Below are 10170 nucleotides of genomic sequence, written 5' to 3' on the forward strand. Positions count from 1 at the left end.
GTTCAAATTTATAAAAAATCTGGTATAACTAATATATATGAACTAGCCATCAAATTAGTTTTTAAAAGAGGACTAATACCTTCCATATTAGTATATTAAATAATTCCAAAAGATGAAAATTATGTTTTTGTTGGGGACAAAGTTTTCTAGAGCATTATTATAATATTCCAGTGTTCTAGTTCGGATACTGAATGTCCCCCAAGCCCCATGTCCCCAGTGCAGTGCTATGGGATGTAGCTGTTACCCGTAAGAAGTGATGCTTACTGAGAGTTTGTAGGTCACTGGGATTTCTCTGGAAAGAGATAATGGAACACCAACGTCCCCTAAGTTTATAACCATGAGGTGAGGGCTTCCTCTGTGACACATTGTCAAAACCGTGAGCCAAAATAAAACTCTTCTCTTTTGAAGTTGATGCTCAAAAGCATTTTGACATAGTAACTAACAGAAAGCTTACTAGACCACTAAGTATTAAGGCTTGTGCCTAGATGTTCCCTCAAGCCCCTTGCAACCATAGGGCTTTTCAGAGGTGGCTGGATCTAGAGTTTGTGATGTTGAAAGAATTATGCTTAGCAGATCAGTCCGCTGAGTGGTTTGGCATCATTCTGGTGAGGACTAAGAGCATGAGTGCTATCCCATTAGGGCAGGTAGGCTACATACAGTATAAGGGACAGAAAGAATCTTGCCTTTCCTCTTGTTGCTCTTGCTTTCTTCTGCCCCTGTGCACTTTTGCCCCTCTGCCATGTTTCCCTCTGCGTTGGAGCTAGCTGATTATAGACTGAAACCTCTATAAATGTTTCAGTGAGCTAAATAAACTTTTCTTCCTTCAACTTTGGGTATTGGATATTTTGTCTGAGCAATAAAAGATAAGTATCTAAGACCCCCAAGTAGTCAGACAAATCAGTAGGTGCTGTAGGACAAAGGGAAATGCAGACAAATTATAAAAGTTTAGATTGAGACCTCCACAGATCACAGAAGTTACAACCTTAAATAGCTCTTTCTTTGCTACTAAAGTGGACCAAGAATACTTTATTTATCTGATGACAGATTTTCTTCAAGTAGGCAAAATAAAATGAATAAAAACAAGTGGGTAGAAGAGTGGGATGAGGAAGTGAGATACTTACAAATAATATGAAAAGAACATCTCAGAACTATTCCATGGTTAAACTGACATAAAAAATTGATATCCTGAGAAGAATGTGAGATTTTAGTGAAGGTGAACCTTCTTCTCATAGTCGTCCTGGTCCCAAACATACATTCTACATGCTACCTAGGGAACTATACCCATCAGCTCAGCCATTCAGATATGCAGAAGCTGCTGCACCCATGTTCCAAGGGGACCCAGTTGCTGCTTAATTTGGAACTGAATATAGCATCATCCATATGATGATTTTTAAGATATGCAGAATGCTAGGGTTATGGGGTCATAGAGGCTTCCACACAGGTGTCAGCAGAAGGCCAAGAAGACCAGGCAGTGTGCCCCTCAGTGGGAAGTGTATGAAGTTGTGAGAGTGAAGGCAAAAGTGCACTGTAGATCCCAGGAAGTTAGAAATGTTAGAAATGTCTGGTGAGGAAAGCCATATGCAGTGAATAGCACCACCCTAAAACAGAGAACAGGATGTAGCAACAATGCTGTAGAGGTGGAGCTACCTAAATGCTTCAGAGCTAACATCTCATCACAACTGACCCTGGATGTGGGACATGGAACTACTGCAGAATTTAATGTTTGCCCTCTTGGGTTTTAGTATTTTTTGATCCAGTTTCTTTCTATCCTCCTCTTCCTCCACTTTGGAGTGGCAGTGTTTACCCAGAGCCATCACGTGTTGCCAGTGTTTAACTTACTCTTTAATTTCTACAGGGCCACAAAGGTAAGAGTCTGTCTTGAGTCTCACAGGAGACTTTTGACTTGGGCTCCTTTAGCAATGCTGGAAAAGTTGAGATTTGTGAAACTCTTAAAGATGAACTAAATTCATTTTGCATGATGATATGGAGTCTCTTGAGGAACAGTGTAGCATGCGATGGTGTAAATCTAAAATGTACCCCCCCCCCAATTTTCATGTATGTAGAAGGTGACTGGATCTTAGGAACACTGTGATGAATTTAGTAGCTGAATATGCTGGCAGGAGGTAGAAGCTGGTTGCAGGTGGGTAACTGAGTTCATTACCTGGAAGGGTGCATACTTGTCACTAGAAGCACCTCTCCCTCTCTACTGTGGAGTAAGCAACTGTCCTCTGCTAAGGACCTTCCTGTATCCTATTTTTGCTTTTTAATGGGCTAACCATGGACTGAAACCATGAGCCAAAATAAAGTTCTACTTCCAGTTTCTTACAGGGAATAATTAGAAGATGCCTAGTTCATTGCAGTGTCAAACAGAAACACTGAAATATCACCCAGGATTTGGAGGCAGTTTTATTTAACGGCGATGGACACTGACAAGGAATCAGTCCTTATAAAAATGTCAGGCCCTGAACAGTGGTGGACTAGCATTCTTATAGGGTCCATAAATAGGAAAAACAGAAACAGATTTCTTGGCTGTCTTTGATTGGTTCTTATAATACGTATTACATTGACCAGGTATGTGTAATAGTGACCAGCCATTTCTAAGAAATAGAAGTAACAGGAACTGAAGTAAACTGGTGGAGGGGTCAGCATTTTCTGTTACATTATAGCTTATCTACATTTCTCTTCCAAACCCTCATCAACTCATAGGTGGGGCTTTGCTGGAGGTGGCTGGATCTAGGGTGTATGAATATGTAATAAGGGTGTGTGAAAGCTAAGTTAGTCCACTGATTGGTTTAGCACAGTTCTGGGTGTGGATAATGGGAAGGTCCACCCTGGGTGTGGGTGGCACCAAACAATATGCTTGTTGCCTGGATGGGATTAAAGGAAAAGGAAGGCGCAGTGGTGCTTGCTGCCTTTTTCTTGCCCTGCCATGGACTTCTTTGCCACGCTGCCCTGCCTTGGATCCAGAGGACTAGGAACTGAAACCTCTACAAATGTGAGCTAAATAAACCTTCCCTCCTTTAACCTGTGGATATTTGGTGTTTTGTCCCAGCAACAAGGAAGGAACTAAAACAGCTAGTTTCCTGTCTTGAGAAATTTTGCACCACAGGCATTGCCCACCTTGGTGGACTGTACCATCACACGCCTAAAGTAATGTGGCTGAGTAGCCATGGACTTCAACTTCCATAAACCAGATACCAAAATAAATATTTTCCCCTTATTTTGATTTTTCTCAGGCATTTTGTCGCAGAGACAGAAAGCTAACAACTTCCATCCTGTCCTAATGAAGATTAATCATTGCCCATAATTCGGTTAATGATCTTTTCCCCAAAGGGAAATTGAGATCTTCAGAAAAATCCAGAAATGAGTGCTTTTAGAACCTTTGAGCCTATTTCCTGGCTGGGTCTGTAAGGTCCCTGAGGTTGAAATAAGGAATCTATTCCTTCATTTTAAAATAAGTTTGTGAGTTTAGTGACTCCCATTGCAGAAAAAAAAAATTTCAGGATTCATCAGTAAAAGAGGCACGAGAAGGATTTATTTTTGGATGCACTCAAAGAATGGAGTGTGAGTACTCAGAGAAAGGAGACACATTAGAAGCTCGAGTGGGCCCATTTTAGAGTGTTTTCAAGGTGAGGCCATCGAGGTGCGTTCTCACTTTCATTCGTAAGGCTTATATATGCTGAAATTGGGATATGGCATCCCCAGTGTTGCTGCTCCCTTGGGTGTGGGAAGTACACTTCATAGGTGAAAAGGACAGCTCTAGTACCTGGACTTACAAGCTTATTATGAAAGGACCTTTAGGAATTTTTCCGAGTGAGTTCCTGGAAAGGAAAAAAGCTTGAATAAGTTTTGTGTCTTGAGGCTGCAGTTCTTAATTTTAACATCTTGATTTTCCTATCTCCTTCCTATGTAGGTTTATTTCTTTCACCCTCGCTCATGCTCATGTCATGGACCAGAAGCTCCTGAAACCATTTAGTTTCTTCCTGTCCTGATATCTGTTAAGCTACATTCTTTCCAGGACAGAGATTTTTTTTTTTTTTAATAACCAACATATGTGTGTGGTTTCAGTATTGAGTAAAACTTCACCTTCCTTTTTGGCTATATCTGAAGTCATCCTGGGGTGCTCAGAGGAAACAGATTGCATCAGAGGAGCTTGAGAACAAGCCCCATTACCCTGCCAGTCTTCATTTTCCACAGAGGAAAGACTGAAAGGAGTCAGATTTGTCCTCTCGACAGTGATGGCAAAAGCATTCCTCTTCCAATGTGCCTCAGACCTGCAAAAGGCACACTGCTGCAGTCCTAGCTTTGCTGGCGCCTACTACTTCCACACTGGGGGCCAGGGACACTCACCCACGATGGATTGTTCCTCCCATGTCATCCGGAATGGTGTGGATGATGACTACCAGAAAGGCTGCTTGTTCCTCTCTCTTCCATGTTCTTGTCTTCTTTTCAGTTACAACTCTTATTGGTAATCTCCACCAGTTTATTTTTTATTTTTTAATTTTTTTGATGTATTTCATACATGGTCTACAGGGTCTCACTAAACAGATTGGACTCATAGTGATCCTTCCTGTTTTTCAATCTCCCAAGTGCTGGGGTTACAGGCGCGTGCCACCATGCCCAGTCTCAATCGCTATCTCAGCACGCGCTGGGGCGGGGCCGGCACAGCAGGCTTGGAAATCAAATCCCCAGCCCCTGCATCTGCCTAAGCAGGTGCTTTAATCCACTGAGCTATCTGGCTGGCCTCCACCAGTTTAAATAAGGGAGTTTCTGGGCCTACAGCTAATTGCTGCCATTTTCTAACATCAAAGGCACTCTAAGACTAGAGGTAGGTCTCTAGTTTGCAATGATTACCTTCATTGCAAACCTTGTTCAAAACTGAATTTTTCCCTATTGTATGTAGTCACTCTCCTTTAGGACAAAATCTTATTTTACTATATCTTTTCTCATCTAAATAAATTCTTACATCTATAACTTTCTTCGTATCTCTCTCTTGCTTACTAGTTTTTTTTCTGTCTTGCTTCCTTCCTTAAATTTACAGTTGGGATCAATAGGTATATTTGAATCAATCTGCACTCATATAAAATTCAGTATGTTAATTAAGATTTAACTTTAGTAACCTTGCTTGTTAAAGAAACTCGAAGATGAAAGCGATCTTAAACTGCTCTTCCATGTCTATAATTTGTGAAAGCATATTTATCAATATTCCACAATATACTGCCTCTTTACAGAACTTAGGTTCACCAGAGCATAAAACCATTAGTTTCTGGGAATTAAAAGAACCCCAAAACTCTTCTCCCCAGAGCCATTTACCATGATGCAGATCTGCAGGATGCAGAAGGCTTCTATTATCCCCTCCCACCCAGGCTACAGAGTCCTTCCAGGCTCAGATCTCAGTACTGACCCCCAGTGTCCTCGCCTTGTCACAGGTCCTCCCGCGCTTCTCTCACTCAGGGCCTCCTTTACTCCCACATCAAGACTCTGTTGGCTGACTCGAGGTTTGGGCACCACTCACTGACCCACCAGAGACTTTAGAAGAGGATACGCAGGGTGGCTGCCAAGCTTGCCTGTGCTGCTGGCAGTGCAGGATGGCGAGTCTGAGAGCCCTAACCCATGCAGGTGCTTGCCCTGAGCTGCTCGCGACCTGCTCACAGCAGCACAGGACAGGCAGTCCAGGGTGCGCAGGTACTGCTCGCTGCTGCCACCTTGGGGTGTGAGCAGCAAAAGGAGTTCTCCAGGGACTGCTATCCGGGACACCCAGGTAGTAACCCAGCGGAGGGGTCCCACCAGCTCTGTGGTGAATGTGGAGCTGATGGGCACAGCCACAAACAAGATCAAAGAATGAGGAAACGTTTATCACTTCAGAAAACAAGCAGCATATGGAGATAATTCTTAAAACACAGTGCCTTGTCAAAGAAAGCAGGGGCTTTAACTGGGAAACACACATTCATATAGGGAAGATCTACCCTCATGTTCCTGCATGTGTTAGTTCATGGTCACACACTACATGTTCAAAAACGTGACAACTGGGAATGGCTGTAGGTGGAGACTGTATTGTCAGGAGCAAAGTTTATTTTGAGTAACCTAAAAATCATCAAAGTGGTTTGGTGATTTTGGCTAGTTCTTGTAAGTTTCTTTTGAAGGCCCTTGAAGAAGGAAAAAAGCTTTTTAGGAGGACTGACAGTCATTTAAAGGGGCAGCTCACACTAGCCTTTCCTGAAGGTATAGTGCTGGTGAACCTACAGTGCGTGCCACAGCCAGCTGTCTGTGGTCACTGAAAGCTCTGAAAGGCTCGCCATCACTGGCACAGGCAGTCACCCCTAGTAAGGCCTGCAGAGCAGCTGACAAAGATCAATTGTCAGTTTTGTATTAGAGTAAAGGGGAATAACAGTGATTGGAATTATATTCTGACATTAATTACTTAAATTCTCAGTTATTTTACTTGTAAAATAGAATTTTAATTTTACATATTAGGACTCCTCTAATTCTAAAAGAACCTTCTAATGTTTTGTGCTTGTGATAATTAGAGGTAGACTAGGAAGGTCATAGTCAGAGCTAATTATAAGGTTAAGAATTCAAATCAGTCTCCTTTCACAAACCACTTTTAAGTTAAATGATCATACACAGAATCTTCTGAAACGAAAGTCTAATAAACACAGTTTTCTATAGCATTAAGAGTTTCAAAGTTTAAGTTTAAAATGATCATAGGAACTATTAAGCTTTCTGCTACTACTGGAAAATTCTGCCCTTTCTATTGATGGCCAAAGGATCAACTTCATTGTGATATGTAATAAAAAATTTAATTTAGATTTAACTGATATATCAATGTTCACTAACCTTATCTATCAGAAGATAGATATCAGAAGGTTAATCTAATTTTTATGTTCTCAAAAATCACTTGGGTCAGTAATTTGTCATTCTTCTGGGAAAAAATACAAGGCACAGATATTAGATTTAACTTTAAATTTAATCAAGACTACAAATGCTGTCAAGAGCCTGTAATTCTTACAGAGATGAGGTTTTCTAATATTGATTTGTAAACTCTTTATTAATCCCATTAGCCTTCTCTCAGAAATGGAAGGTCTCAATGTTAGTTTTTAATTTTGTTCATGTTGAAGGAGAAAAGTTTCCTATTTAAAAACATAGATTTTTCTCCTATGTGAGAAAGCATTTCTCCATGCAGTTAAGATGATTATCCTTTTCTTCTCCTTTAGACTTCATGTAACCCCACTATTAAGCTATGCTGCAGCCCTTTGAAAATTTTTCTTTGAAACGGGGTCATTCTCAGTTGCTGAATTTAGTTTCTTCATTCTCCTGAATAGCTGGTATGACAGGTATACCACTACACCGAGCAACCTCTAACTCTTTAAATTTTTTTTTATTTTAACATTGTGTGTGTGTGTGTGTGTGTGTGTGTGTGTGTGTGTGTGTGTGGCCAGCTCAGCCCACCAGGGGGCGCGGCTGGCTGGCATGTGGTGCTGGAGGATTGAACCGCGGTCCCTGTGCTTTGCCAAGCTTGTTCCAAGTAGGTGCTTTAGACCACTGAGCTATCTCACCAGCCCAACCTTTAACTCTTTACGTAGCTATTCCACATGATAAAGAGCATAGCTTATTTCCTGAGTCATAGTGCCAAATTCGTTACATAGAAGTCTAAAATTGTCTTGCATTACGTCTAGTTTATTTCCACTCATGTGCATTGTGTTATACTGGTTTCAGTTATCAATGTTTTAAAGTATCTTTGTGCATGTGAGAAAGCAACACTGATCATTCTTCCCTTCTTTACTTTACAAGCTAAACTTTACACTTAGCAATTTCTGCTTCATCTCTCCAACAATATTTCCATTGGAATTTTGTTAGGGAATTTGTTATGTGTGTAAACCAATATGGATTAAGTTGTGCTAATTACATCTTCCAGTTTGGAAACTTGGCTCTCTCTCCATTCAGATCTTCATGTGAGTGAGGCTGCACACAGGCCCGTAGCTCATAAGGGTTGAACAAACGTCACATTTCATTTCAGTTCTATTTCTGTTCATTATATTTTGTTGCTAATTGTAATTGAAATGACTTTTCCAATAAATCTTCCAATTTTCACCATTATATTTGCTATGTATTTAATTTATATCTTTCTAATCTACATGAAAATCACAATGTTCAATACGAAACTTGAATATGTTCTTTAATATGTTTTTCAATGTAAAATTATCCTTGTGTTCTTTGACTAAATCTTACTTAGTTCTTTTTGAATAATTTGTTGGATTTAGACATTAGTTAAACCAGCACAAATGATTTAAAACAGGCTACTCCAACACGAGGACTGTTTTGAACTGAAAGCAGTTTTTAAAAGCACTCTTTTACACTCCCAGTTTATACAAGGAGGAGGAGAACGTTTTTTAGCAAAGAAAACCTCAGATTCTTACAAACCTTTAGGTGGCACCAGAGGCTCTATATAACAAATTCTGTTAAAATAATCCTTATTGGCCGTTTCCCCAATATATTCATCTTCATCTGATTCTCCAATCCTAGAAGCTCTGAGTCCTTTTTTTCTTAATCTTTTCACTACACTTCCTTTGTTAGGAAGCTACCTGGGCCCATGGTCTCCGCACCTGAATTTATCAGTCAGAACCCCAGGGGTGTGTGTGTGTGTATGTGTGTGAGAGAGATGCTTGCACTAGCAAACCTCTGCATCCTGAACAGTGCATCTAAAATGGTCTAAGAAAAAAAAACAAGAAAGAAAATTATTTCTCATGTTTACTCCCAATACGTTGTTGCTGCAAGCAAATATGTGAGGTTTTTCTTCAAAACAACTTGATGTAATTTTCTAGCAGACATCATTTTCTTCCAGTTGAGGATCCCGCAATTCAAACTGGCTGCAGCTGGCTCAGACCGAATCACACCCCTCCCTGTGGCCAGTGGTGGCAGCTTGTCACCTGCATTCTGTAAGAGTAGGAGCCAAGCCCCTCCCTGAAGTTTGCTCATTTACTCGGATGCACCAAAGAACCTAGAGAAATACTGTATTTTCATGTAACAACCTGGTGCAAAGGATGCAACTCAGTGAAATGAAGAGACACGGAGCTCCAGCGCCCCCTCCTATAGACCACTGCCCCACCCCCTCTGCGAGCCACCAACCCGGGGGCTCTGTGGTACTCCTCCATTAGGTTTCTACAGAGAGACTCATTATATCAATTTTAATTTGCTTTATTTATTTATTTATTATACTTGTTTCTTATTTATTCATTTATTATTTATTGTACTGAGGATGTCACCAGAAGCTCTCTGCCGCTGAGGCACAGCCCAGCCTCACCCTGCATGACATCATCTCATCTCTTCCCCTTGGTGAGTAGTCTTAGTTACAGTCCTGATGTCCTCCCCACAGGGTGGGCTAAGAGTTCCAGCCTTGAATCACAGGGCTGATCTCTTCAACAGCCAACCTCATTTCTAGGACTTTGTAAAAGTCACCTTCAGGCATCTTTGTGAGTACCACTCTACACAAGTATCATTCCTTTTTTAAAAAATATATTTTAGTACAGGGTCTATTGGGTCTCACTACACAGATAGGACTGACAGTGATCCTCCAGTTTTCAGCCTCCCAAGCACTGGAATTACAGGTGCGTGCCACTATGCCCAGGGTCAGTCACCTTTTCAGTGTGCCCCAGGCTCGGGGCCAGCACCATATGCTGGGGATCGAACACCTGTCCCTGCGCCAGCCTAAGGAGGCACAGTCCGCTGAGCTATCTGGCCGGTCCACACCAAACCATTCTTATGTCTTAGAAAATTGCAGGACTTTAGGAGCACTGTCCAGAGATGATGAGCAAGTATATTTATGTTTCTAAGGTAACCTTATAGATGGATAGGAGAAAACAGATTTTCTCTCCTATACCTTGGAACTTGTAAACCCTGTGGAGAAAAATAAAAATAGAGTCATAAAAATGTTTTAGGTGGAAATAGAATAATACTAGGAATTAAATTTAAAAACAGTGTTGATCAAAAATATAATCAATATATTATTACTGAACTTTAAGGTTTAGACCTTGTGACACATCCCGAAACTTGAGAGACAGAATTTTGACAGTGTACTGAAGACAGAGGGGCCCCTTTGTTGTCTCAGATGCCTCTTCTCTCTCTTTCCTCTCTCTCTCTCTCTCTCTCTCTCTCTCTCTCTCTCTCTCTCTC

The sequence above is a fragment of the Octodon degus genome, unplaced genomic scaffold, assembly GCF_000260255.1.
Source record: "Octodon degus isolate 3935 unplaced genomic scaffold, OctDeg1.0 scaffold00004, whole genome shotgun sequence".
Lineage (NCBI taxonomy): Eukaryota > Metazoa > Chordata > Mammalia > Rodentia > Octodontidae > Octodon > Octodon degus.